Source organism: Myotis yumanensis, unplaced genomic scaffold (genome assembly GCF_028538775.1).
Source record: "Myotis yumanensis isolate MYYU_CA2020_CCGP unplaced genomic scaffold, mMyoYum1.0.hap1 SCAF_13, whole genome shotgun sequence".
Taxonomy (NCBI): domain Eukaryota; kingdom Metazoa; phylum Chordata; class Mammalia; order Chiroptera; family Vespertilionidae; genus Myotis; species Myotis yumanensis.
This window is the reverse complement of record NW_027223764.1, coordinates 48,498,631-48,523,805: the sequence shown is the minus strand read 5'-3', so window position 1 is coordinate 48,523,805 and position 25,175 is coordinate 48,498,631. Positions and strand designations below refer to the sequence as shown.

The following is a 25,175-nucleotide window of genomic DNA, read 5'->3' as shown; positions in this document are numbered from 1 at the left end:
CACCAGCACAGGCTGCTCACCAAGCCTATGCTGGTGGCGCATGATCTCAGGGAGGGCCGCCTCCACCAGCCCTCGCTCCCTGGAGGCTGCACAGCTTTCCTGCTCCCATCTCCTCGCCAGGGCTGGCACCACTGGCTGGCAGCGGCTCTAGAACTGGAAATCCCAGGTGGGTGCAGGACCTGCAGCCTGAAGACACATGGTTCTGGGGCTCTGGGGCTCTGGGGCTCTGGGGCGTTCCTTAGCAACCCAAGCTGCTCTGCTCGCATGCAGCTCCACCGCTGCCGCCCTGCCATCCACTTGCACCCGCGTTGGTTTTAGGGGCTCCAGGACGCTTCCCAATGTCCTTTCAAAGGGTCCACCCACGAAGCCATTTGCTTCTAAAACCTCCCTCTGCCTCCTCCCGCCCCCACCCCTGCCCTTACACCAGCGTTTAGTGTAATGAACCCTCTGCCGCAGACTCAGCTCACAGAGCCTGGGTGGCTTGTTGAACAAAGCGCTCCGTCCACAGTGACGGCAGCGTGGGGGACCCCTTTCTGTGCTGCTGTCCTGTGGGCTGTGCTAGGGGGTGGGAGGGAATGGATGGGATCCAGAGACAGAAGCAAACAAGCCCAGCCAGCGCCAGGCAGAGGGGGTGGGGGATGAAGGGGCTGAGGGGGGAGAGGAAGAGGAATAGGGGTGCAGGAGAAAAAGGGGAGGAGAGGAAAGAGGCGGAGGAGGGAGGGGAGGGGAGAGGAGGGGGAGGCAGGAGAGGAGAGGCCACTTCATTTATTTATTATGATGCCAGTTGTAGTGTTGGTCTCATGTGTGGGGAACAGACTGTATTTTATGTTTTAATCCTCCAAGCTGTGTGTGTGGGCTGGGGATAATTACGTTGAAAAATGTGGATAATATGCGGAAGGTTCTTTTTGTGGGGAATGGGATTGCTCCAGTGGAATATCTTCCTCATGGCAACCAATGCCTTTTCCATGAGCCGCTCAGGAGGTGCCAGTAATTGGGAGCGTGGTGGAAGCCGAGGGCCGCCCCCAGCCCGCCAGTCCTCCTCCGTGGGCTGGCAGCCCTCACCCCACCTGCCCACCAGCCCCTGGATGACAGGCAGGATACAAATGGGAGGCCTGATTGCTTTCTCCTTGCAGCCTTGGGGCCGGTGCTGAGGAATCCAGGAGGGAGATGGCAGGCAGGCTGCTAGGAGACCGAGCAGGGGGGTGCGTGCTGTCTGCTCAACACACACACACACACACACACACACACACACACACACACAACACATGCATACGCACACATCCATTCACCTCCCATACCTGTCCACAATGCTACATATGTGCATGTGCACAAACTCACACACTGCACATACAATACATGCACACATGCACATCCACACTCATACCTATTCATACACACATAGCCATATATTTACACATGCAAACACAGGCATATGCACACTCACACAGCCCTATCTTCACACACACTTATTCATACACAAAACATACACACATACACACACACTCGTGTGCTTACATGCACAATAATACACACACATATGCACTCAAATGCCCATTAAATCGCTTTCACATGCACACATATTTACAAATATCCATACATGTCCCCTTAGCTATACATTTGTCCACGTACCTTCCCATTCTCTCAGAGGCTCACACACATCCTCATATCCAGGGTGGGGCATAAAGAGGTTTACAGTACGTGAAGCACAGAGTTTATTCTTATTATTTATTAATCATTGTATTTTTTTCCCTACAAACAACTGTAAGCCTACTTTGTCCCCACACTCTACTCTCACACACACATACACAACTGCCTTCCTGGGGCTGACCATTGAGAAGTAGAATCAGGAATATCGCCAGTGACATTTTTATTTGGAATTAAAAAGAAAAAAAAAATGACATCTGTCTTCCCTAAAGAGCCACAAAAGAATATCCACAACCCTGACATTCTAAATGTTTACTTTTTAGTACACATGCGTTAGTGACTGCACAGCTCCCTTAATTTGAGCCACATGGCGAATTTGCAAACTTTCCTTTGGCTCATGCAGACCGCTGATCTGCTGCCTGCTTACCCAGAAAGTGCAGATCCAGTGGAAAAATACCCCAACCTACTGCGGTGCCAATTAGCTGCTCTTCCCACGGTGGACCAGCATCCCACAGAAGGAAATTCATGGGCAGAGCAGCATGGGCCCCGGAACGCCTGGCTGTGATGAATGGCGCTTCTGGCTCCCCTGGGACTCGACTGGTTATTTTGTAGGAAATTGAATTTCTTGGTACATTAGAGGACGTGCTAATGAGCACTAATGTGGGGCCGGGCGGGCTGGGGAGGCTCCGACCTGGGCATCATCAGCTGGGTCAGCTTCCACGCTGCCTCTGGGATCCCTGTGTCCTCCCCTCTCCCTGCACCCGCTCCTGGCTCCCTCCCAGCACAGAGCCACTCCACCCCAGTGCGCATCCCCTGGCACTGCTCCTTAGTCCAGGCCCTCTTGTCTCCCTTAAGGGTCTATGCTGAGCTCAAGATGCCCTCTCAGCATCTGGCCACACCCAGCCATCTGTGGGCAGGAGCCCCTTAGACAACTTCGGGCCTACAGAATTTAGCCAGAACTTCTCAGCTTCTCGAAGCCTCTTAAGGACACTTTTCAATGACCAGCCTTATCTTCTACTATTTCTCTACTTGTGGTCTCTTGGTGGGCCAGGCAGCATTGGTCATTATTCCCTGAACTTGCCCTGGTCTTACAACTTGGCCAATCCCCACTCCCAATCAATTGGAGAAGGCTCCACGCACACCCTCTGCTAACTCCCATCACAGCGGGAGCAGATAACCGGCAAAGTCCCCAGTGTGGGGAGGATCTGGCTCCCTGCAGCTGCTCTGAGTTGCCTCCTGTTATGCCGCCCCAACCCCCCCACCCCACCCCACCCCACCCCGCTTTGTCCACTCTGCCCCAGGTCTGTGGCCGCCCTCACATGCTCAGGGACACCCCCAGTGCAGGCCTCAGTGCTGGCTCTTTTTGCTGTCTGGAAGGTTTTCCACCCACACATGCACATGACTTCCTCTCCACCTAGCAAGCTCATTCCTGGAATGTCACCTCCCTGAGGCCCTGCCTAGACACCTTGTTTACAGAGCCACCCTCCCCCAGCTCTGCTCCTCATGTCCCCTTCCCTGCTTCCCCACTCCCACCCCACCCCACAGCCCTCAACACCGGCCATAGTGTGCGTTCCCCACAGTGAGCTTTCCAAAGCACACACTGTGACTGTCTCAGTCTCTGGTGTGTCTTCTGCACCCAACACAGAACAGTTACTTAGCTGGTCCGCACTGTCTATCTATAATAATAAAAGCGTAATATGCTAATTAGACTGGACGTCCTTCCAGACAAAGCCAGGGCTGTGGGTGCCAGAGGGAAGCTGGTGCCGGCAGCTGGGGGAAGGAAGGCCTAACTCTTGCACAAATTCTGTGCATCAGGCTTCTAGTTGAAAAATAAGCGATGAAGACCTGTCCAGCCACCAGTGCTCAGAGCCTTCCCAGCCCTTCTCCAGCTTGGCCTGCTCTGGGTCCGTCTTAGGCTGGCAGAAAGCTGAACTTTTCTTTCTCCGTGCTACAAACTCTGTTGAGGGTTCTTGCTGCATATTGACCCATTATTTTTTTAATTGAATATATATTAACAATTAATTGTGTTTTTAGGTATTTCACATGCATTATCTGATTTGCTATTCACAAAAATGCAGTGAAGTTGGTACTATTATACCCATTTGACAGATGAACAAACTGAGGCTCAGAGAGGTGAAGTATCTCATCCAGGGCACACAGATTCCACCTTCCTGTGCTTTTCCTGATGGGCCTCCCACCCCAGCACTATTTATAACCGCTCTCTCAGGGCCCATGATCTCTGTTCCTCAGCTAGCACACGGCTCTCCACAGTTGAGCTCGGCCATGTCTGAAATGTGAGCCACTAGAGAGAAGGCCCTGCTCATCAGCCCAGACAGCACTGCCACATCTGAGCCCAGCTAGAGAATTTGTTCCCACTGCAGAGTGGGTTTCCCTTTGAGAGTCTCTAACCCAGAACTTCCTGTCCATGTAACCTTGGGCATCATTCTTTACTCTTTGGGTCTCTGTGTTCATATCTATAAAATGGGTTAATGTCTGCCTCCAGGGTAGTCATGGAATGGCATACACCTAAGTAAAGTTCAGGCTTGTTCTAGCCTTCAAATAATCTTCTATAAATAATTTATGAACTCCTGACTCAGGGAAGGCCATCTCACCAACTGATGCCATTGCCCAAGACGGCTTTCTCTGTGTTGGGCAGCCAGCCATCCTGTGCTTCGGACCCACAGTGTGAGCAGGCAGCTAAATGCGCCCGCCGTTCATCCTCGAAGCTGTCCTTTAACACAACTCCCACCTTTGAAGTGGCTGTGGAGTCTGGATGCCGAGGAGGGTTCCATAGGGATACCCAGAGCGGTGTAGCAGGGGATGGGATGACACCCAGACCAAGGAGGGGTGTCCAGGCCCAAATCCAGACCCGGGCAGGAGGTCAGAGACACAGGGGCAGGAAGGAGACCCTCCCCCACCTCCACCCCCCAAGAGCAAGGATAAGACGTAGGGCCCAAGGCTAAAAGCTGGTGGAGATGGATGTGTTTGTAGCCCCGATCCCGGGGACATGCCCACGCCACAGCCTCTCAGCCGCTGTGAAGCAAACAAAGCCAGAGGTGCTGCGGCAGACATTGCACGCGGCTGGGAAACAGGGGCCGTCTGTAGCTTTCAATGCTCTCATCTCATTAATCTTGTACCTCTGCAGTCCTGAAGCGCGCACTCACAGCGGCTCATTCATTACCGCTCTAATAACGGCGGCAGGCATTAAAGCGCTGGGCTGCCGAGGAGCTGGCCTCTGCAGCTGCAGAAAGCCAATACCTTTTTAAATACATTTACACAGCAATAAATAAAAGCGGTCTCAGTTTACCTCTTTATTAAACTCTATTTGCTCGTCAGAGTTAAGGGCCGCATTTGTGTCTTGCTATTCAAATTTATTCGTGCGCGTCTCCTAGGCTGGCCACATTTATTCCATAACGCAATAATGGTGGCGGAGGCTTAACAGGGCCTTTCATCACCAGGCAGCCCTCATTAAGGGCCTTGCTCCAGGCTCCTGGGCTCAATTTGACCACCAGGAAGACCACCCCCATTATCCAGAGGGGAAAGCGAAGGCAGAGAACCAGCACGCCTTCATTAGTCTCGCCCAGCAGCCGGCCGGCTCATGACCCGCGGCTGATGGATCAGTGTCCCCTAAAGCCCGTTCCACAGAGATGGTCCCTTAAAGGGGGCGAGCACCTTACAGCGCCCCCTTTCACCGCGTGGGAGATCCTCAGGCGGGTCAGCACAGCTAAGGCCCTAAGGAAACCTGCAACCTGTGCAAAGTGATCTCAACGTTGATCCTCTTCATCTTCCTCTCTCTCACACCTGGTCTCACCCTAAGGCACCGCCATGCTGTGCGTGTTTGTGGGGCGTGTGGGATTGGCCAATCTGGAAGGTTTCCCCCATTTGACTGCTCCCATCATGGATTATTTCCTGCCTCCACGAGCAGTTAAATGGGAGTCCTACTGCCTCCCTCTATGGCCTTGTCTTCTTTGAGACCCTGGGCTCTGAAAAAGATCCCCGAGGATGGGGAGGCACACGCACTGCCATAAACCCCTGTCCCGAAGCTCGTGGGGTGCAGTCATTGTTTGGATGTAGTGCCCCAAGGCCTCAGGGCACAGGCCACTGTCCCCAGACTCAGAACAAAGCTAGTGGGAACCAGGAGGCCGGCTGATTGTGACGTGTCTGGAAGACCTCGGTGGGATGGGACTCCCTGGGGAAGTGCTGAACACAGGGTTCTGCAGCAGCAAGATGCGGAGAATCTGGGAGGCTCACGTGAGGGTGCCTGGATGCCTGAACCTGGCCTCCTGCGGAGATGAGTGGTGCCTTATCCCCCAGCGAGGTCCAGCAATGACTGGACTGCTCCTCAACTCACCTGCGGAGTTCTTACTCTCTGAGTGCGCTGTAATGGCTCACCTGTAATGACAGTGAGTGACACACCAGGAACACATCACTCCCTCCAAAGAGACAGCAGACCGGGGAGAGAGCAGGGCGATTGTCCCAATTTCATGAGCAGAGAAAGTGGGCACAGAGAGGTCTGATGTCTTGCTCAAGGCCACACAGCTAGTCAGGATTTCAATTCAGGAAATCCACTCCCCTTTCTAACTTCTGCGCGGCCACTTCTGCAGAAGCAGTGTCAGGAATCATGTCAGCGCTAAGGGGCCACTGAGAGGCACCAAGTAGAGAGTGAGGAGGTGCTATGGGGTCAGCTCCCTGAGTTAGAGAGTGAGGGAGGCCCTGTGGGGTCAGCTCCCTGAGTTAGAGAGTGAGAGAGGCGCTTGGGGTCAGTGCTGAAGGGCCCCCAGGTCCTGAGGTCAGTTCCTTGCTCCAAGTTATGCTGAATATTGGAGTCCTCCTTCCCCAGGATTTCCCACTACTTCTCTTTCATTCCCCCACCCCATCAGTCCCCCAAGAGCAACCTGGCCTAGGCCCAGTGGAACTAACAATGATCAGGAAACCAGCAGAGGAGGATTCTGGTCCAAGATTCACAGATCTCTAGCTGCCAGACCCTGGGCGGCTCCCCTTGCCTCTCTGACCCTCAGGAGTCAGAGCACGAACCCACACCCGAGACAGTGTTCCACGCCTGGTGCAGAGACTTGTCTTGCAAGAGAGAGGCCAAGCAATGGTCTCAGGCTGGCCTCCAGTCCTGGCTTGCTGACTCACAGCTGTGCTCTTCCAGGCAAGCCGCTCTACCCCTCTGGGTCTGTTTCCACATCGGAAAAAGGTGAAAGAATGCCACACCATATACATATGTACACATGCCATATACACAAGTTCCTCTGAAGGATGGGGCACATGGGGGGCACCCAGCACCTAGCAGACATGGGGTACACCATAAATATTGATTTAGTTTCCTTCCTTCATCTCAGCCTCAAGGCAGCTAAGGCAGGGGAGGAAGTTTTTGTTCTTCTAAGTGTAAGTTCCTAGCAGAGCAGCCTGCCCATTGGCTGATGGCACCCAAACACTGGTGTAACCAGGTCATGCCCACCAAGTGGAGAGGGTGCTGATCACCAGCTGCATGACCAGGGGGCGGGCTGTCCCGCTCACTCTTCCTTCCCCAGGTCCGAGCAGTAGGTGGGGCAGCCCAGCACTCACGCTCCATTCTCTTGTTCCCTTGTCCCCTGGAAATCAAAGTGGCGACTTTCTCAGCCACCCTGCCGTTAGGAGTGGTCACGGGGTTGGGTTCTGGCTAGTGAAACAACAACAAAAGGCACAAACCTTCAGGCTGGGCCTGGCTTCTGGAGACAATGCCGGGGGAGAAAATGAGACATTGGTGGTCTTGGCTGTGGTGATGGTTTCATGTATGTACATATGTTGGAAATGATCACAGTTGACAACACTGTGTTGCATATTTGAAAGTTGCTAAGAAGGTAGATCCTAAATGTTCTCATCACCAGAAAAAAACATTGTAACTGTGTATGGTGATGGGTGTTAGATTGTGGTAATCATTTTGCAATAGATACACATATCAAACCTTGTTGTACACCTAATGTTATTTGTTCATTATATCTCAATTTTTAAAAAATGGTCAAATTGTCCACTTTACATGTGCAGTTTATTATCTGTCAGTCAGACATCAATAAAGCTGTTTTGTAAAGTCTGCCAGGGGTTCAGGGAAAGACAGGTGATGAGCAGATCCCACCACTTCCCTACACTAGACCCTCGACAGGTGTCTGTCCTCGCGGTGTGGCCACAGGGCCACTGGCCTCACCTGCTGCGGGAGGCATCCCTGGCCCACCCTGGGTCTTTCCTCATCAGCCCGAAGCAGTTCCTCTGGTATCACCAGGATGGCAACACACTCACGGGACCTGAAAATGTAAGGGGGCACCTTGGTGTACGGCCGTTCTCCACACTAACGTTTCTCAGCCTTCTCTGGACGTCGGAGTTGCTTGGAGAGACTTTAAAAATCCTAATACTCAGGCTAAACCTCAGACTAATTCAGTCGGAATCTTTTGTATGTTCCCCGCTAACTCCCAGGACCATCCAAGGTGAGCCTGGAGTATCCAAATCGAGCTCTCGAATGTGAGCGGGCATCAGAACCACACGGAGAATTAGCTGAAATCCAGATCCTTGCATCCACCCCAGAATTCTCACCTGCTCCCCGGGGCTGTTGATGTCACGTGAGCCCCATTCTGAGAGCCACAGCTTCAGTGATCAGGACCCCTCAGACTCACTTGTTCTGGGTTCTAATAGAAAGCAAAGCATTTGCACCAAGAGCCCATGAATCCCAGAGAATGCAGCTGAGAACCCCAGTTTGAGAAATATCCATGCAGTGGACCTAGCATTAAATTTTGAGTTTAAAAACAGGGGCTCAAGTCCTATTTGTACTCCTGTATCACCTACTCACCTCTCTGAGTTGCAGTCTATGACTTGGTGAGAAGGGAATAATGTCTGTCTCAGAGAGTGGCTTTGATGTCCAATGTCACTAAACATCAGGGAAATGCAAATCTAAGCTACAGTGAGATTCCACCTCACATCCATAGGATGGTAGAAATGTAAGATGGCGCAGCTGCTATGGAAAACAGTATGTGGTTCCTCAAATAATTAAAAACAGAATTATCATATGATCTAGCAACTCCACATCTGGGCATATACCCCAAAGAATTAAAAGCAGCCCTTGATGATATATTTGTACACCCATGTTCATAGCAGCATTATTCACAGTAGCCAAAAGGTGGAAGCAACTCAAGTGTCCATGATGGATGAACTGATAAACAAAACGTGTTCTATACACACAACGGAATATTAAGCCTTAAAAATATTCTGACACATGCTACAACATGGATGAACTTGAGGACACTATATTAAATGAAATAAGCAAGACACAAAAAGACAAATCCTATATGATTTCATTTACATGAGGCACCTAGAGTAGTCACATTCATAGAAATGGAAAGTAGATGGGTGGTTGCCAGGGGCTGGAGGGAGGGAGACATGCTGGGAAGAAGTTATTAGAGAGAGGGGGGTGGAGAGAGAGAGAGAGAGAGAGAGAGAGGGGAAGAGAGAGAGAGAACAGCTTGGAGAATGCAGTGGGATACTATACTGCATGGGTTAGGTGGAGAGAAGACTCGGGTTTTGGTCCCAGCTCCATGGCTTGCCAGCTGTCTGACCTTGGTCAAGGTGCTTATAAGCACTGTAAGATGAGAAAAGGGCTAATGATGGCTGACAGGCTTATTATGAGGCTTGGGTAGATGTAGAAGTACCTTTTAAAGCGCAAAGTACTACATGGCTTATTTTGTAAATGAAAACATATTTCTATGGTTTTGGGGACACTTGCGAAATAATTTGCAAAGGCCACACTAACCCATCTCCTCTGCCCATGTTCAGGTGCTTTTCCTAAAGGGGCCCTACGAGCAGTTGGTTGAGAAGTCCCCTGTGTTTGCAAAACTGAAAAATACTATCAGAATCCCACGGATGGTTGTTGATGGGGGGCCCATACAAGGGGACCTACCAGTTCCTCAGCATCTGCGGTCAAGGAACCCGTTAGAATGAGCCTCTCTTCATGACCTGCCCCCTACATAACTGAAGCTCAGCGCAAGTTAAGTGAATGCTTCCAGGAATGGAACGAATACAGGGTTTAAAGACATCCTCCATGGCACAGTTAGCCCAGAACCCAGGAGCTTGCTGGCGCTTCAACATTTGTAAGACAGCAAAGACCAGAGCACTGCATTTTATGAGGAAGCCAAGAGGGATCTTGGAAAACCAAGTAACTGAGTAACATGACAGCAGATGAATTTCACTACAGAGAACAATGTAAAGCGTTCACACGAGCTGATGGATTTTGAATTACGTGTAACCTTTGAGGAAAGAGAAGAGGAAAAGATCCTGGTGTCACTTTGGACAACTCGGTGAAGAAACCAGAACACAGTGGCCGGCTTCACAATTAAGATGTTCAATCTGCCTGGGGGAGGGAGGAGAGAGATGGAATTGATCTTAATGTCTTCAGGAGAAGTTCACCAGCAGGGGCCTGGACCACCTCCTTCCCCAGATGCCTGGCCCCCAAACCAGAGGGACGAGCATCAAGGTCCAATCTGCAGAAAGCAGCAGGTCAAAGAGCGTCCTCTTTTTTGGAAAACTGAGAAATAGAAGCTGGGAACAGAATGAGGCGAGTGCGCATTTATCTTTGTCCATTTGGCAGAAGTCAACAGTTACTCAGAATGAAAAGCCCAAAATGTAAGGCAGAAAGAAAGAAATGGCTTTTTCTGGGCCATATCTAATTAACCCTTGGAGCAGCACCGCCATTTTGTTTTACGGAGACGTCTTGCTCAGGAAGACTCCAAAATAAAGATTGAACGTGGGTGTTGCTGGGTGGTTGTTCTCTCCAGGACGTGACTCCCAGAGGCCATCCATCCTTGTATCCAGAGGAGCCGGCAGAGCAAGCGGAACACCTCTGCCCCTGTGCATCCTACGTGGAGAATGTGATGCCTTAAGCAGCGGTTCTCAACCTTCCTAATGCCGCGACCCTGTAATACAGTTAGTTCCTCATGTTGTGGTGACCCCCAGTTTCATTATTACAAATTGAACATAATTAAAGCGTAGTGATTAATCACAAAAACAATATGTAATTATATATGTGTTTTCCAATGGTCTTAAGCCACCCCTGTGAAAGGGTCATTCGACCCCCAAAGGGGTCGAGACCCACAGGTTGAGAACCGCTGCCTTAAGGGAACGAGCGTGTCTTCTGGAGCCTTCGCCTATGGTTCTAGTTTAAACAAGGATATGAAAAATCAACTGTGTACCGACTGCTGCCTGTTCTTCAGGGCGAGTATGAATTGCCTTTGTCTGGTGTATTCCGACCGTGATCCTGACTCTCCCAAAACAAATCTTTGTAAGTAGACCCACACATCTCTCTCATTCTCCTGAGGTTTGGGGAAGGATTTCCTAAACCTTGGAAAAGCTAGTTGAAGGGCAAAAAAGAAAGAAACCCTTCGCCCACAGGTGATCGATTGCTTTGGGCAGAAGCCATTTGAAAGGCTCTGCAGTGAGGGCCAGAGCTGGTGTGAATGCTGACAGACCTGACAGCTCACCTTGCAGGTAAAAGATCCAGTTCGGTATAAACAGCCGCATTAGCTCCACAGGCAGCGAATAACACAGCTCCCCCTTGAATATGCTAGACGTCCTTGTGATTCAAGAGGCACACGGGGTGGCCAGGTGCTCGGTGTAAATGAAGAGACAGCGTGCAAGCAGCTGCATGAGAGCCCTAGATGGCTCTCTTCAGGTGAAGAAGATTACTTTATAGAATGTCTAATCTCCAAAGATGATAAAGCAGAGGACTAGGCGTGATGCCTTTTTGGACAAAATGATCACTGCGACCTCTTCTCCCTGTGGTATTCTATGAGTTTCCAATCTTTAGGTTGTGTGTGTACCATGAGTCAGAAAGCAGCCTCTACTGGTGAACTGCAATACTGCAGCCCAGCCCAAGGAGCCATGGGAATTACTAGTAGAGCCAGCTTACTTAGGAAATGCTTCCTATGATATTAACTGTTTATGTGAAAATCCTTGGTTGAGGATGAAGAGAAAAGTAGAGACTCAAAGGTCAATTGTTGCCCATGCCATATGAATTATGACCCTGGCCTGTGTGCTCAGTGGTTAGAGCAGAGGTCCTCAAACTTTTTAAACAGGGGGCCAGTTCACTGTCCCTCAGACATTCCACACATGCGCACTGCGGGCCCGGGACGAGTCGGCTGCTACGCAGGACAGGCAGCGGCGGCAAAAACACCCAGCGGGCCGGATAAATGTTTTCGGCGGGCCGCATGTGGCCCGCGGGCCGTAGTTTGAGGACGCCTGGGTTAGAGCATCAGCCCGCACACCAAAGGCTCTCTGGTTTGCCCTGGTCAAGAGCATGTACCTGGATTGCAGGTTCGATCCCTGGTCCTGGTCGGGGCACGTGTGAGAGGTAACCGATTGATGTGTCTCTCTCACACTGATGCTCTCTCTCTCTCTCTCTGTCTCTCTTCTCCTTCTTCTCCCTCCCTCCCTTCTAATCTCTCTAAAAGTCAGTGGGGAAAAAATATCCTCGGGTGTGGATTAAAATATAAGAAAAAGAAAAGGTTAAATATGGAACAATTCTGAAACAAGAGAAGGTCGGTGGGGCGCTGAAAAGATAAAAAAGCATACACAGCACATTGTGATTCAACCACCACACCCTCCTGCACACTGAGGGGCAGATGCTGGCACAAGCGTTTCCTCTACAAAATAGCTTCGATTTAGCATTTTGAGATATACACCTCACTTCGTAATAGAAGCCATCAGAAAAGTGATTTGTTTAGTTATCTCCTCACAGCAATTAAAAAAATGTTTTATATCTCATGTGACAGTCACACAATGGGCATTCTCTTAGTTTTAAGGCATATAAAGTTGGTCCCTGAGAACAAAGGCTGATCTTTCAAGGTAGTTTAAAAATCTCAAGTCGGAAGGGCAGGGTGTGATGCATGGAAACATAGCGCATCAGGATTGGGAGGGTCTCAGAAGTCCATCTTCCCCAACTTCCCCATTGTACAGGTGGAGAAACTGAGGCCCAACGAGCAGTGGTGATGTTCCAAGGGCCTTTCGGCAAGAGGATAATGTAATCATAGGCAGAGTCAAGGTTTATTGCTATCAGCCCAGAGCTCTTTATAATTTGATAGCCCAGCTCCTGGATTTTCCAGTAAATTAGGCCGTCCTGTAATCCCACCAAAGTATGATTACATATTGGAAATTCCAATCATTCTTCACCAAAGTATATTTCCCAGTTGGTCTCTCCCTGCAGGAGGTGGGCCTGGTTTTAACTCAGAAATTATGGTTATGGAAACAGTACGCCCCTCTAATCATATTAACCCGAGGTCTGTGTCAACATGGCAAGGTGCCCCTGGAAGGTTAACCACACAAGAGCATGAGAAAAAGAAGCTGACCCTAACCCACCCTGAGCCCTCTTCCTGCAGGGGGAGCAGCTCCTGCCCCCACCCCCAGGACCCTTTGCAGGAGGAATGCTGTGCCCTTCCACAGACATGAGCGTCATCTTAAAGAAAGCTGAGTTAGGGAGAACGAGCCTCCACAGATGCAAGGGCTTCTTCCCTCCCAACATCCCTTATGTTCCTCATAATGGATCCTTTCTTTAACCATTACACCCCTCAATTAGCTCATAATTGCTGTCCGTGCCGTATGAATTATGCATTGTGCAGTGCAAATCCAGGTTCCCTGGCCCCGGACAAATCAGAAGCTGTTGAAGAAGCTGGAGTAATTACCAAAACAATCCCAGGAGACCTGGAGGAAATGAGCATTATCTGGTCCACAGACCATTCTTGCAGCCTGCCTTTCCCACTTGCAGCCTGGGCTCAGCCCCGCCCCCTCCTCGCCCCCGCCCCCCCCCCCCCCCCCAGGCTTTAATAGGAAGTTGCTGGAGTTTAAGCCTATACTGAGTGCCCAGCAATGTGCTAACATGTTCCATGCTTTACCAGCTTTGTTCCTCGCAACCCTGAGCGGCAGGGTGCTATGCTATAGGTCGTACAACTTCGCTTGCAGTGCCTTCTCCGTCTGCAGTTGCTGGGCTCCACACGCTGGGGCTTGGGTGAGGTTCACCTTGGGACACGGGTGGAAAAGAGGCTGGTTTGAGCAAGTGACAAATGTCATGACAAAGGATGGCTTAAAGCTATATTTTTAAAAAGGACAAAGAGGGCACTTTGGAAGCACTCAATGCATTAATTACTAGTCATATCACATTTATTAAAACTACTTCTTGAGAACCTCTAAGGGAGGGTTAATATAAATCCAAAAGCCTGAAAATCGTACTTCCTATTCATTCAAATTCGCGTACACAGATCCTTGACCATCAGTCCTTTCATACCACCATCTCAAATCATTTAGCCAATTCTACACATATGTATACACACACACGTGTATGTGTTGGTTGTATTGAGTTTAATGGTAAGAAGAGAACATGGGCCCCTTAGTGGTTGCTACCTTCCTTCCACCACCGTCTCTAGATTCCAATTTGGAGAGTAACATATCGCTGCAATTATACCCAAATCCAGGTTGTTTCAATAAGATATATCCAGAGTTTTATATCCAAACCATTTGCAATAAAACAAATTATTCTCTGCAAGTTCATTCAACTTAAGGAGGTAAATGTTTATCTTCAGCGTCTATGAATTTTTTAAATAAATGTACAGCTTTCTCTTCTATACTCTACCCATCTTTCATGGGAAGCATGCTGAGCTAACTGCTGCTTCAGTTAATTATTTATCATTTCTCAGTCATTTATTCATCCCTTAAAGGTTTATTTAGGGCCTATCGTATGCTAATATATTGAGTGAGGAACTGGTGTCGCCAAAGAGAAATAGCACGTGATCTCTCTTTTTGAGCAGCCCGTGGTCTGCCAGAGGACCCACAGCTGCCACAGTGTGAGATGACCCCCTGTGCTGTGGGCTCACAGAGTGAGGACCACGGACTTGGAGGCAAGCAGGCCCCCAGCACCGCTTTCTCATTTCATGGTCATTATAATGCTGTTTCCTCATCTAAAAAATGGGAGTAAGTAACAGTACACATTTGTAGTGTTATGATACTCTTAGAATCCATTTAGAAACTTTTGAAATGTCAAGCACGTATCAGATTTTAACTTTAAAAGCAACAATAAGCAGATGCCGTTTTGAAATGAATGCTGACACAGGATGGATTCCTGAAGGGACAGCCAGAGACTTCTTTTCATCCTACTCTCTGCACAAGGACATGTCACCTGTCTTGTCGGATTGCTACTTTCTTCACTGGACAAAAGATGAAGTCAAACAAATGGCCTTTAAGGTAGCTTTGATGTTGAAAAGTCAATGATTTTATTTATAGGTAACAAATCAGAAACCCCTTTGGTGGTCTTTCCATCTGCCAGATAGATGATTGGGATCAGGCCTGATGGGGTGGATGGAGAATGGGTCGTGGTGGCTGTGATGGGGGGCGGGTTACCTAGTGGTCTGTGAGTGATGTTGCCAAGGGTGCCAGCAGGGAGCTGAGGTGAGGAGATGAGAGACGCCAGAGCATGCATCAGACGTGAAGGGGGAGATGAAGTTTAAATAGAAGAGCGACATTGAAGTTGATAGCAAACGATCTCACAGGATTGATGTAGGGCCCAAGCAGAGGAGGCCAACTTCTTAGCATGGAAATTCATTCATTCCTTCATTCACTCAGCCAACAAATATATACATGTATTTTTTTAAATATATTTTATTGATTTTTTACAGAGAGGAAAGGAGAGGGATAGAGAGTTAGAAACATGGATGAGAGAGAAACATCGATCAGCTGCCTCCTGCACACTCCCCCCTGGGGATGTGCCCACAACCAAGGTACATGCCCTTGACTGGAATCGAACCCGGGACCCTTGAGTCCGCAGGCCGATGCTCTATCCACTGAGCCAAACCGGTTAGGGCTATAGATGTATTTTTTTTAGCTCCCGCTACTTGCCAGTTGTGCTGGGTGTTGCATGTACGGGATGAGTGAGACAGGCATGGCCCCGTCCTCATGGGGTTTACAGTCTCATGGGAGAAGCAGACATTAAGAAAAGAACCACTTAAACAGATAATTATCAGCTCTGACAACTGCTCTCATAAAGTACTCCAGGTTGTCATGGAAGCAGTAACGGCAGACCAGCTCAGTCAGGGAAGCCCATCCTGGAGGCAGTGACATTTCAGCGATGACATAAAGGATACATAAGAACTAACTAGGTGAAGCCCAGGGAATAATTCTATAAGTGACAGGCACTGTGAACATGCTATTTTATATGGACTTTTCTAAAGGACGAGGGAGGGACATTCCTTCAAAGAAAGGAATCAAAACAGAAGGGAAGCCCTGGCCAGTGTTGTTAAGTGTTTAGAGTACCAGCCCACCCACCGAAGGATCACAGGTTCGATTCCTGGTCAAGGGAATGTACCTGGGATGCAAAAAACAGCCAGAAGGACCATCACATGTTGTCTTCATGTATAAATGGGCTTATATATAAATAGAGAGAGAGTGTCAAAATATTTCTTGTTTATCAAAGTTTCAGAAACTGCTATAGCAATATCTGTTCTGTTTGTTCTTCAGGACACGAGCCCTGGTTAGCCTCCCACTCCCCCTCCCTGTCCAATGCTTTTCTACTCTCCGAGGGAAGGGTGGGAGGCAAGAACTGTTTCCCAAGTGTGTTAAATAGCAAAATAGTTCCACCAAATGTTAATAAACGTTAAGTAGGAATAAAAGAGAGTCCAAAATCCAATATGCCCAGGAAATAGATTAAATGGCTATGCATACTTTTATTTCAGAGCTTTTGCTATCATACAATTTGCATTGTAAGTCTTTAATTGGGAATATGTTTAATAACAATTTACAAACGTATTTGACCATGGAACATGCTCTTCCAGGAATATCTCTTGGGTGTGTTGTGCTTCAGAATAAATGCTGTTTAAATAAGTAACTCAAATTTTGGATTTAAAAGTGAAATGGATCTTAGAGGACACCTCATCCCAAACTCGCACTTTACAGAGGACTATGAGTAACAACTTTGGGTTTAACTACACTTTTCCAACATTACTACACCCTGTGGTTGCCCATCCTCTGAAGTTGCAGGAGGGAAAGATGTTATAAAGAGATAAGGAAACTGACAGAACCATGTAACTTTGGGCGAGTCACTGCCCCGGAGCCCAGTGTCTTAGGCTGGAAGGAACACGAGACGGGTCCTTGGGTTGTTGAAGAGCCAGTGCCGTATGAAAAGCACCTGGGACGGAGGAAGCACTCAGTACGTTATTAGCTCTTCCCTTCCCACCTGGGAAATAAGCATCATGCTTTATGTAAATCTTATATGCAAATATTCTATATTCTATATGCAAATATTCAAGACATTTTTTATCATGTTGGGTTTTATCCTCACCCCCATGGGAACACATTAATGCAAAGTAAAATACTCTGTTCAGTTCTGCTGGTTTAGTATGATGCCTCATTTTCCCAGGAAACCCTTCTCTTTTATAACCTAGTGTTAAACTACATTAAAGACAAATATTTTGCAGTTTATCAACCTTTACAGGAATCCATGCTTCAGAATTAGAGCATTTCAACTGCAGGTTCCCTTACTCTTTAGAAGAGTAAAAACAGACTTCCTGAGGGAAGTGACTGGTCCCGGGTCGCTGTGAGACCTCGAAGCAGCCCCAGCCCCAGCCCCAGCCCCGTCAGCCATGACACTTTGCTCCTGGATTCTCTTACCTCCGTGAACCCAGGAAAACTCTGAGAGATTTCTGTGTCCTCATTGAGTTGGGAAGATGCAGTTGTTGAAAAGAGGAAAACCTTCCATTGTCGGTTTGGCGTTTTGTGCCACATGGAGGATTTGGCAGGTTGGAGAGGGGTTTGAGCTGGAGTCCAAGCTGGGCACAGATCGCTCCCTCTCTGAAACCAGTTAGGAGGGAAGAGAAGATGCTGGACCCAGAGAAAGCCTGCTTTCTGAGTACACACAGCGGAGTGGGTGTCAGGCTGCGGCCGGCACTTAACGCAAATCAGTTGTGCAGACTTTAGAAACAAGAACAAAGGTAAACTGAATCTGGCTGAATGTAACTTTTTATGCAATTGAGCATCTCAGCTCTCTGACATGCAGTCAGCTGTGGGCTTGGGCAGTACTGCAGACAGGATAACAGCAGACCTGGAGCTGTGGGTCTGGGTTCTAGAGCTGCCCCTTCACTCTGGTCTGATCCCTCAGCAGTTCTATGGGAATCATAGCTGCTTGCATTTTTATAAAAAATAACTGAAAGCCCTGCCAATGTGGCTCAGTTGGTTTGGCAGTTGTCCTGTGCACCAAAAGGTTTCTGGTTTGATTCCAGGCCAGGGCACATGCCCTGGTTTGAGGGTTCAGCCCTCAGTTGGGGGGGTGGGGGGTGCAGGAGGCAACTGATCCATGTTTCTCTTCCTTTCTCTCTAAAAATATTTTTAAAATATTTTTTAAAAACAAAAATAAAATAAAATCAATAAAAACATATTCAACCCAATGTATGCCATAAGCATCTGTAGACGCAAGCAGCAGACCTTCCCCACACACCACGCTCGTCTATAAAAAAATGTTTTCCCTAAGTGGTAGCCCTGACCAACTTTAAAATCATTTTTTGTGAGAATTTTCAGCTGAAAATATTCAAGAACACCTGAATTGTGAGTAATATATTTATTTTTATAATATTCATTGCAAATTGATTTTTCTTAATTAAATTCAAAATATCGTGGTGTGTGGGGAGGGTTTCTGTTTTGAACATGTGGTAGCTAACTGGTTAAAAAACTCTATATATATAAAGAGCCAGAAGCTGTCACATCCAAAACAACCAAATGGATGACTGGACAGGCTGAGTGGGGCAAGAAGGCTGGCAGGGGGTTAGTGAGAAACGACCAAACTACTGAGCAGCAGGCTGCGTGGGGCAACCAGGTCGGGGCGGGGGGGGGGGGGGGATAGTGAGGGGTGACCAGGCTGGCAGAGGGGGGCAGTGAGGGGTGACCAGGCCAGCAAGGGGGGTAGTTGGGGGTGACCAAGCCAGCAGACTGGGCAGTTGGGGGTGATCAGGCCGGTGAGGGGGGGGGCAGTTGGGGGTGACCAAGCCAGCGGGGGTGGGGGGCAGTTGGGGGTGACCAGGTTGGCAGGGGGTAGCTGGGGGTGACCAGGCCAGCAGGGGGGCCAGTTAGGGGTGATCAGGCAGGCAGGCAGGTGAGCAGTTAGGAGCCAGTGGTCCTGGATTGTGAGAGGGATGTCCAGCTTCCGGTTTAGGCTCGATCCCTGGGATCAGGCCTAAACCAGCAGTTGGACATCCCCTGAGGGGTCCTGGATTGGAGAAGGTGCAGGCTGGGCTGAGAGGACCCACCTCTGTGCATGAATTTCATGCACCGGGCCTCTAGTAAAAAAAATAATTAGATGAAATCAGACATCTACTCCAATAGCGCATTGCTCCTCTAGGGCAGGCACCACACTCAGGGCTGTAGGAATAAGAACATCCTTTGCCATCCTGGCCCTTTCTGCCAGGACACTTCTGTTTTCTTTTTTCTAGGAAATGATATTTACTTAGATTGAGAAAATAAGAAAGCACAAAGTTTTAAAAGTTGACATACACCTCAAACATCACAAAATCCAGAAATCATAGATTTTTATTAATTGCCTGAAATGCGGTGGGACTTTCATCCCTGATTCTGTGATAGGTGCACTCACCAAGAATTCCTACAAAGTGCTCACCAAACAGCAAGCAAGATTCACCAAGCTGATGCATTTGCTTATGCCTGGCCCTCACCAGAGACCTGGGCTTTGCAGCCACTGTACTCTTGAACCCAAGAGCCAATGATGGGATTCTGTGAATGACAGTTGAGTCTCCTTGAGCATAACCTGAGAATCTGCCAGGCAAGTAGGAAGAACAGCAGATGGGTCCCTGGCACCCGATGTAAAAGCAAGTCACCCTGGCAGTTGGTGCTAAGCGGCTATGTCTCCCAGTTCCTAGGTCATAGGTCCAAGCCCCACATGTGACATGGGGTTTCAGGGTGCGAGCCCTATAGTGAGCCATGTGTTGTAGCTTGCCAGGAGCCGGTCCATCCTTGCTGTTTCAAGGGACCTGGCGTATATGGCATACTGTTCTTAATATGTTTGCTCCCCTTCTTGGCGCTATGTGTTTTAACCAAAGTCACCTCTCCGAGAAAGGTTGTTTCCCCAGGTAGGAATTTTTCCCTGAGGTTAGGGAGGGGATACAACCCCTTAATTAAGTGCCAGGCGGGTAGTTAAGCTACATAATCTTTACTCCCTGGAATGGAGATAAGAAACGCCCTAACCTTTGTAATAGAAATTGACAGGATTAAAATCAGCTGGTATAAATACGGATGTAACAAGACAATAAACATCAGATCATCGTCAGATCCTAACCAGAACCTAGCCAGAGAACATGGCAAAAGATCCTGGACAGAACCTGGCTACAGAACTTCACTGGAGAACCTAGACAGAACATGGCAAAAGAACCTGGATAGAACCTGGCTAAAGAACCTGGCGACAGAACCTGGCTGGAGAATTTGGAAACCCTGGCTGGAGAACCTAGCAAGAGAACATGGCTACAGAACTTGGCTGGAGTTCCTGGCTGGAGATCCTGGAGGGAGAACCTCGCTATGCTGATCAACTGAACGCTGACCCTGTGCCATTCCTTCTTCGCAGACTCCGTCCACACCTTTGGGATCCCTGGACCTGTTGGGGTTGGACCCCAACAGTAGCTAACCTGGGGGGGGGTGCAGCACCAGGATGGGAGCGGGGCCTAGGAGATTGGAAGACAGACTGGCCCTGACAAGCTTGTTCCATCTCGTCCAGTGATGGTGAACCTTTTGAGCTCGGCATGTCAGCATTTTGAAAAACCTAACTTAACTCTGGTGCCGTGTCACATATAGAAATTTTTTGATATTTGCAACCATAGTAAAACAAAGATATATATTTTTGATATTTATTTTATATATTTAAATGCCATTTAACAAAGAAAAGTCAACCAAAAAAATGAGTTCTCGTGTCACCTCTGACACGCGTGTCATAGGTTCGCCATCACTGAATTCTAGTCAGACTCCAGCCGGTAGCAGATCTTGGGAAGGCTCCTCATTGGAAGGAGGGCAGAAGGCACCATAGAAGGTGACCAGGTTTAGTCTTCTCAGATCAAATGGCCCTGGAGTCACCCAAAGAACCTCCCTAAAAGGTTTTCTTCCCACCTGGAAAGTTAAGTCCTAAATGCAGGGAAGTCTTGCCAAGGAGCAGAGCAGGCTTGGGGTGGGCTGTGGACATCACCGAGCCCACCTCCAATGCTACAGGTGAGAAACCTGAGACAGTAGTGGGACATGCAAGAGGACACACAGTGAGCAAGTGGCAGGGCTGGTTCTGAAACCCAAGCTCCTGAGCCCGGGGGAACCTGGGAAAGCCCCCAGGGCCAGTTCTCTGAACACCAGCCGGTGGTAGTCAAGAGCACACCTGGCAGGAGATGCCCATCCCCCTGGTTAGGAGTTGGGTTGAAAGCTCACCTGTAAAGCTAAGGCTTGCTGTGTAGACCTGCTCTCCTGTTCCTCCTCTCCAGCAGCCTCTGCCACCCGCTCCCAACGAGATCCTCCTGGCTCCCTGGCAGCCATAAAATGATCCATCCCAGATGAAAACACACGCGTTCTCCCTAAAACTCCTACATGACTTTGCTCATCTGGACTGGAACCCAGACAGGAGACATGGCCTAGCTAAACGCTCGTCGACTGGAGATACTGGGGGTGGGGCAGAGAGACACTTTGTAAAGTATATGATCATCTAACCACTGTGCTGTACACCTGGAACCGATACAAAATAATACTGAATGTAAACGATAACTGAAAATAAAATTTAAAATAATTAAAATGATGTGTACTAAAATAAAAAGCACCCAAGGCACCTTAAGTTTAACATAAATACGTAAATAACTGCAAAATGGCCCCCCCGGGGGCAGGGGAATGGAATTGGTAATAAACCAGAGAAATGTGCCCATTCATCTTCTCAGACATTTATTGAGCACCTACTATGTGCAGGGCACAGGATGTCACTGTCCCAGACACTGAATCAGCACTACAGGCAGCGTCCAGCCTTCTTTCTGAATGTAAGCTTCCCAATCCTGGGCTGGCTTGCTTTCTTTCTTTCTTTCTTTCTTTCTTTAGCCACCAACAAAACTCTGACCTCTCCCCAAGCACACAATGCAGGCAGTCACTCATGCATTAACAACCACCAGGCCCCAAAGGTCGTTTCTATGACAACCCGGGGGTCCTTAATGACCCTGGCAGGCCAATGATTTTGTTTTGTTTGAGAGTGAAGGAATAATAAGTCAGGCTGGCTTGCTCAGGAGCTCTCCCCCTCCCCCTCGGACTCCCCCATGCCCCTCCGCCCGCCTGCGCTGATATACTGTTATCTGGCTGCGCATCAGCCCCAGAGACGGGGAGGCAGCCAGCAATGAAAGACAAGAGCCCTGCTGCAGACAAAGAGCTGTAAAGGACCAGAGTGTGCCCTGCATACAGGGCTGCCAGGCTTCATTAATTCCATCGCTGGCCAGCGAGTGGGAACCCGGGCCCTGGGATCCAGGCTGCTGGAGTCAAAATGTCTGTGTGAACCCCAAACCACCTCTGGGCTCCTTAGAAAGATCCAGCATGTGCAGGCCCTACCCAGGAGCTGCACCAAATCACAGCTGGGCGGCAGGGCTCCCAGTGGTGGGGAGAACAGGCAGTTCCTGTGCAGCCCACCAGCTTCCATTCAGTCACTGGTAACTTTGGGGACTGGTTAAGCGCCCAAAGTGGGCAGCATGGCCTCCTGGCTGACTGCTGTCCACCATCCACCCTTGGGGCCTTGCCCCTCTAGCTTCTCCAGTCTGGTTCTGGTTTCACCCTGAGAAACTTCCTGCGGAGGGAGCGTGCATTGTCTTCCGATCTTGGGGCAAACGGGCCTCCAGCTTGTCACATTAATTTTCCAATGTGATGTTTGGCAGCATGGTATTTTGCTAGCAGACACTTGAAATTATTTTGGTTGTGTGTGCACAGCTGAAATCCCCTAGAATAAGTCATTATCCTCTACAAAAAAAAAAAAAAAGAAAAATAGCTTCTACTGGCTGCCTGGTGACCCAATCGGCTGACTCATTTTCCATGCTTTCCCTCAAGTAATTAGCGTTTTCATTTTTCCCAACCTGCCTATTAGAGAAACTCCAGGATCTCGTTCGGTAGAAGCATATTTTTGTTATTCTGAGTTGACTTGCCTCCGCCTCCAAAGGAGAGGCCGGGAGAAAGGCACAAAGAGATGTGGGATTGAGGCCTGTGCTCTCCTGCTGGGCTGCTGATCAGTCAAGGACTTGCGTGGACAGAAAGGGCAGGGTGCTGTGGTCGAGGACCCGAGGCAAGGGGCCCTGCGGGGATTCCGGCCTCGCTCTTGGTCTCAGGCCTGTGTCCGCATGACATTGGGCCAGGAAGTCTGGTCACTGCACAGCAGTCACCGAGTCCCTCTCAGCCATTGAAAATCCAAATGGGGCAGAAGCAAGATGCTGCTGGTTACAGGGAGAGCACCCATCATCCCTCCCTCCTCTGGCCTCAGTTTCCCCTCTGTCGAGCAAATGGTTTGATGGAGATCAGGAACGGAAAACTCTGAGGTCCCACAGGCCAGCAGACAGCATTGAGGAGGTGGGTGCCCGGATGATGTTGGCAGCACCAGCACATGCTGCCAGACGATGTAGGCCCAGGGTTGCCAGAGTTCCTCAGGGTCTCAAAGGAAGACAGAACTCGAATTTTTAATGTGAAATGGTCAGAGTTTTAAATCTTGTCAGAACATGATGCTGATCAAACAAACAAACAAACAAAAAAATCGCCCTGCGTATAACCTGTGGTCCCAGGGCCACCAGCTTGCACCTTCTGCTCTAGACCTTGGCGGCTCCAGCCATAAGGAGATACGTAATTTCGGAAGCAATGCCATGCATCTCCGAGGTCTTTGAAAACTGTGTCTACCTTTCCTTCACTGGGACATGCTCCAGAACTTGCCCTGAGTGCAGGCCTGTCGCTGTGCCCCCTGTCCCACCTTTTGTTACCTCCCAGGGTAGAAGAATGAACTCATCCCAGGGCCCTGCACTCACCTCCAAACCTCTTCCTCAGGCCAGGGAAGAGGTGAGCCATCCGACCTGGGTTCAAGCAGATGCTGCTTATGCTCCTCTCCAGGGAACAGGTCACTCAAGCTCACAATAAATGCTGCTTCTTCAGTCCTCACTTTCTAGAACTTACAGTCATAGACACAATCGGTCATGGTTCTGTCTCGCGAGCCATATGCAGCTCTTTGGCCCTTTGAGTGTGGCTCTTCCACAAAATATCAGCTCTTCCACAAAATACTGACTTCTGCGCATGGGCCATGAAGTTTCAATCGCACTGTATGTGGTATTTTGTGGAAGAGCCACACTCAAGGGGCCAAAGAGCCTTATGTGGCTCACGAGCTGCGGTTTGCCAACCACAGCTCTAAACCTTCTCAGTCTCCTCCTGCATGTCTCCTTCCTTCTCCCACATCCTAACGTGGGCTGTCCCCACGGCTCGGTCTTCTCCTGTCTCCACGAGAGTGTTCTAAGCACTTATGCCTCCGGTTCTACTTTCTCAGCTCAAAGTCTGAATGATAGTGGCAGTTTCCCACTGCTTGGGGCCATCCAGGCTCAAATGATCCAGAAGGAAAGCATTATCTTTGCCCCAGAATCCATTCCCGCCTTGGTCACATGGTCACCTTTAGTGGCCTCCTTGCTTGAAACTGGGTGGCAGCTTGGCATAACAGAAAGAGCCCAAGTCCTGGGGCCTGATGGTCGCCATTCATCTTAAGTTTCCTCATTTCGAGATGAGACTGTTCTAGGAGTAAGCAATCTAGAGATTGACAAGTCAGCAAAATGATTTTATAAACATATTTTGCTTTCCACTCTCGGTTATAATATTCATTTCCCACTCTCCTCTCATCCCAATCCAACAGCTACAAAATCCGATCAATGGCCCCTCCCTCCTGTGTGTTCTCGCTCACCTTTTCTCCCAGGTGGCGCCTCATGCACTCTCACCAATACCCCTGCCGCCTTCCAGGCTGGAGCCGCTCTGAGACTTCCCAATTGCTTGCTGAAGGCATCGTGCTGAATGAAACTCCATTTGTCTACAGCTGGCAGTGTGTCCTCAGTGCATGCTAAACGAAGCCCACAGTCTTCATCCCGACTTTCCCAGCCCTTCACAGCATGGCCCAGTGTGTCCCACACTCTTCGATATCACTTGCTAGGCTCTCCAGACAAATGGAAGGTGTGTGTTTGTCTATTGCCTGCTGAGCCATAACACTTCCGTTAGCTGGACTGGTCTTCACTATCATTTCACCTGACTCTAAGGGCTTCCAAGTGTGTAAGGCTCCACTCAAGGTCACATTCTCTAGCAAGTCTGTTCTGCTCTCCCAGTCATTCTCTCCCCTCCTAGTTCAAGGCTACTTTGTTCTTTCTCCTTCTGGCACATTATGGACCTTGTCTTAGTCTGCTCAGGCTACCATAACAAAATACCATAGACCAGTGCTTAAACAGTAGAAATATATTAGGAGGAAGTCTAGG

The 25,175-nt window shown here is 49.2% G+C and overlaps 1 long non-coding RNA gene across 1 annotated transcript; it reads left to right on the top strand.

Moving 5' to 3' along the window:
• Positions 1-109: 109 nt before the first annotated feature.
• LOC139021585 (uncharacterized) lies at positions 110-10,678 on the top strand. The gene is made up of 2 exons (XR_011473523.1): positions 110-166; positions 9,448-10,678. It is a non-coding gene; the product is annotated as an uncharacterized lncRNA (long non-coding RNA).
• The last annotated feature ends 14,497 nt before the right edge of the window (positions 10,679-25,175 follow it).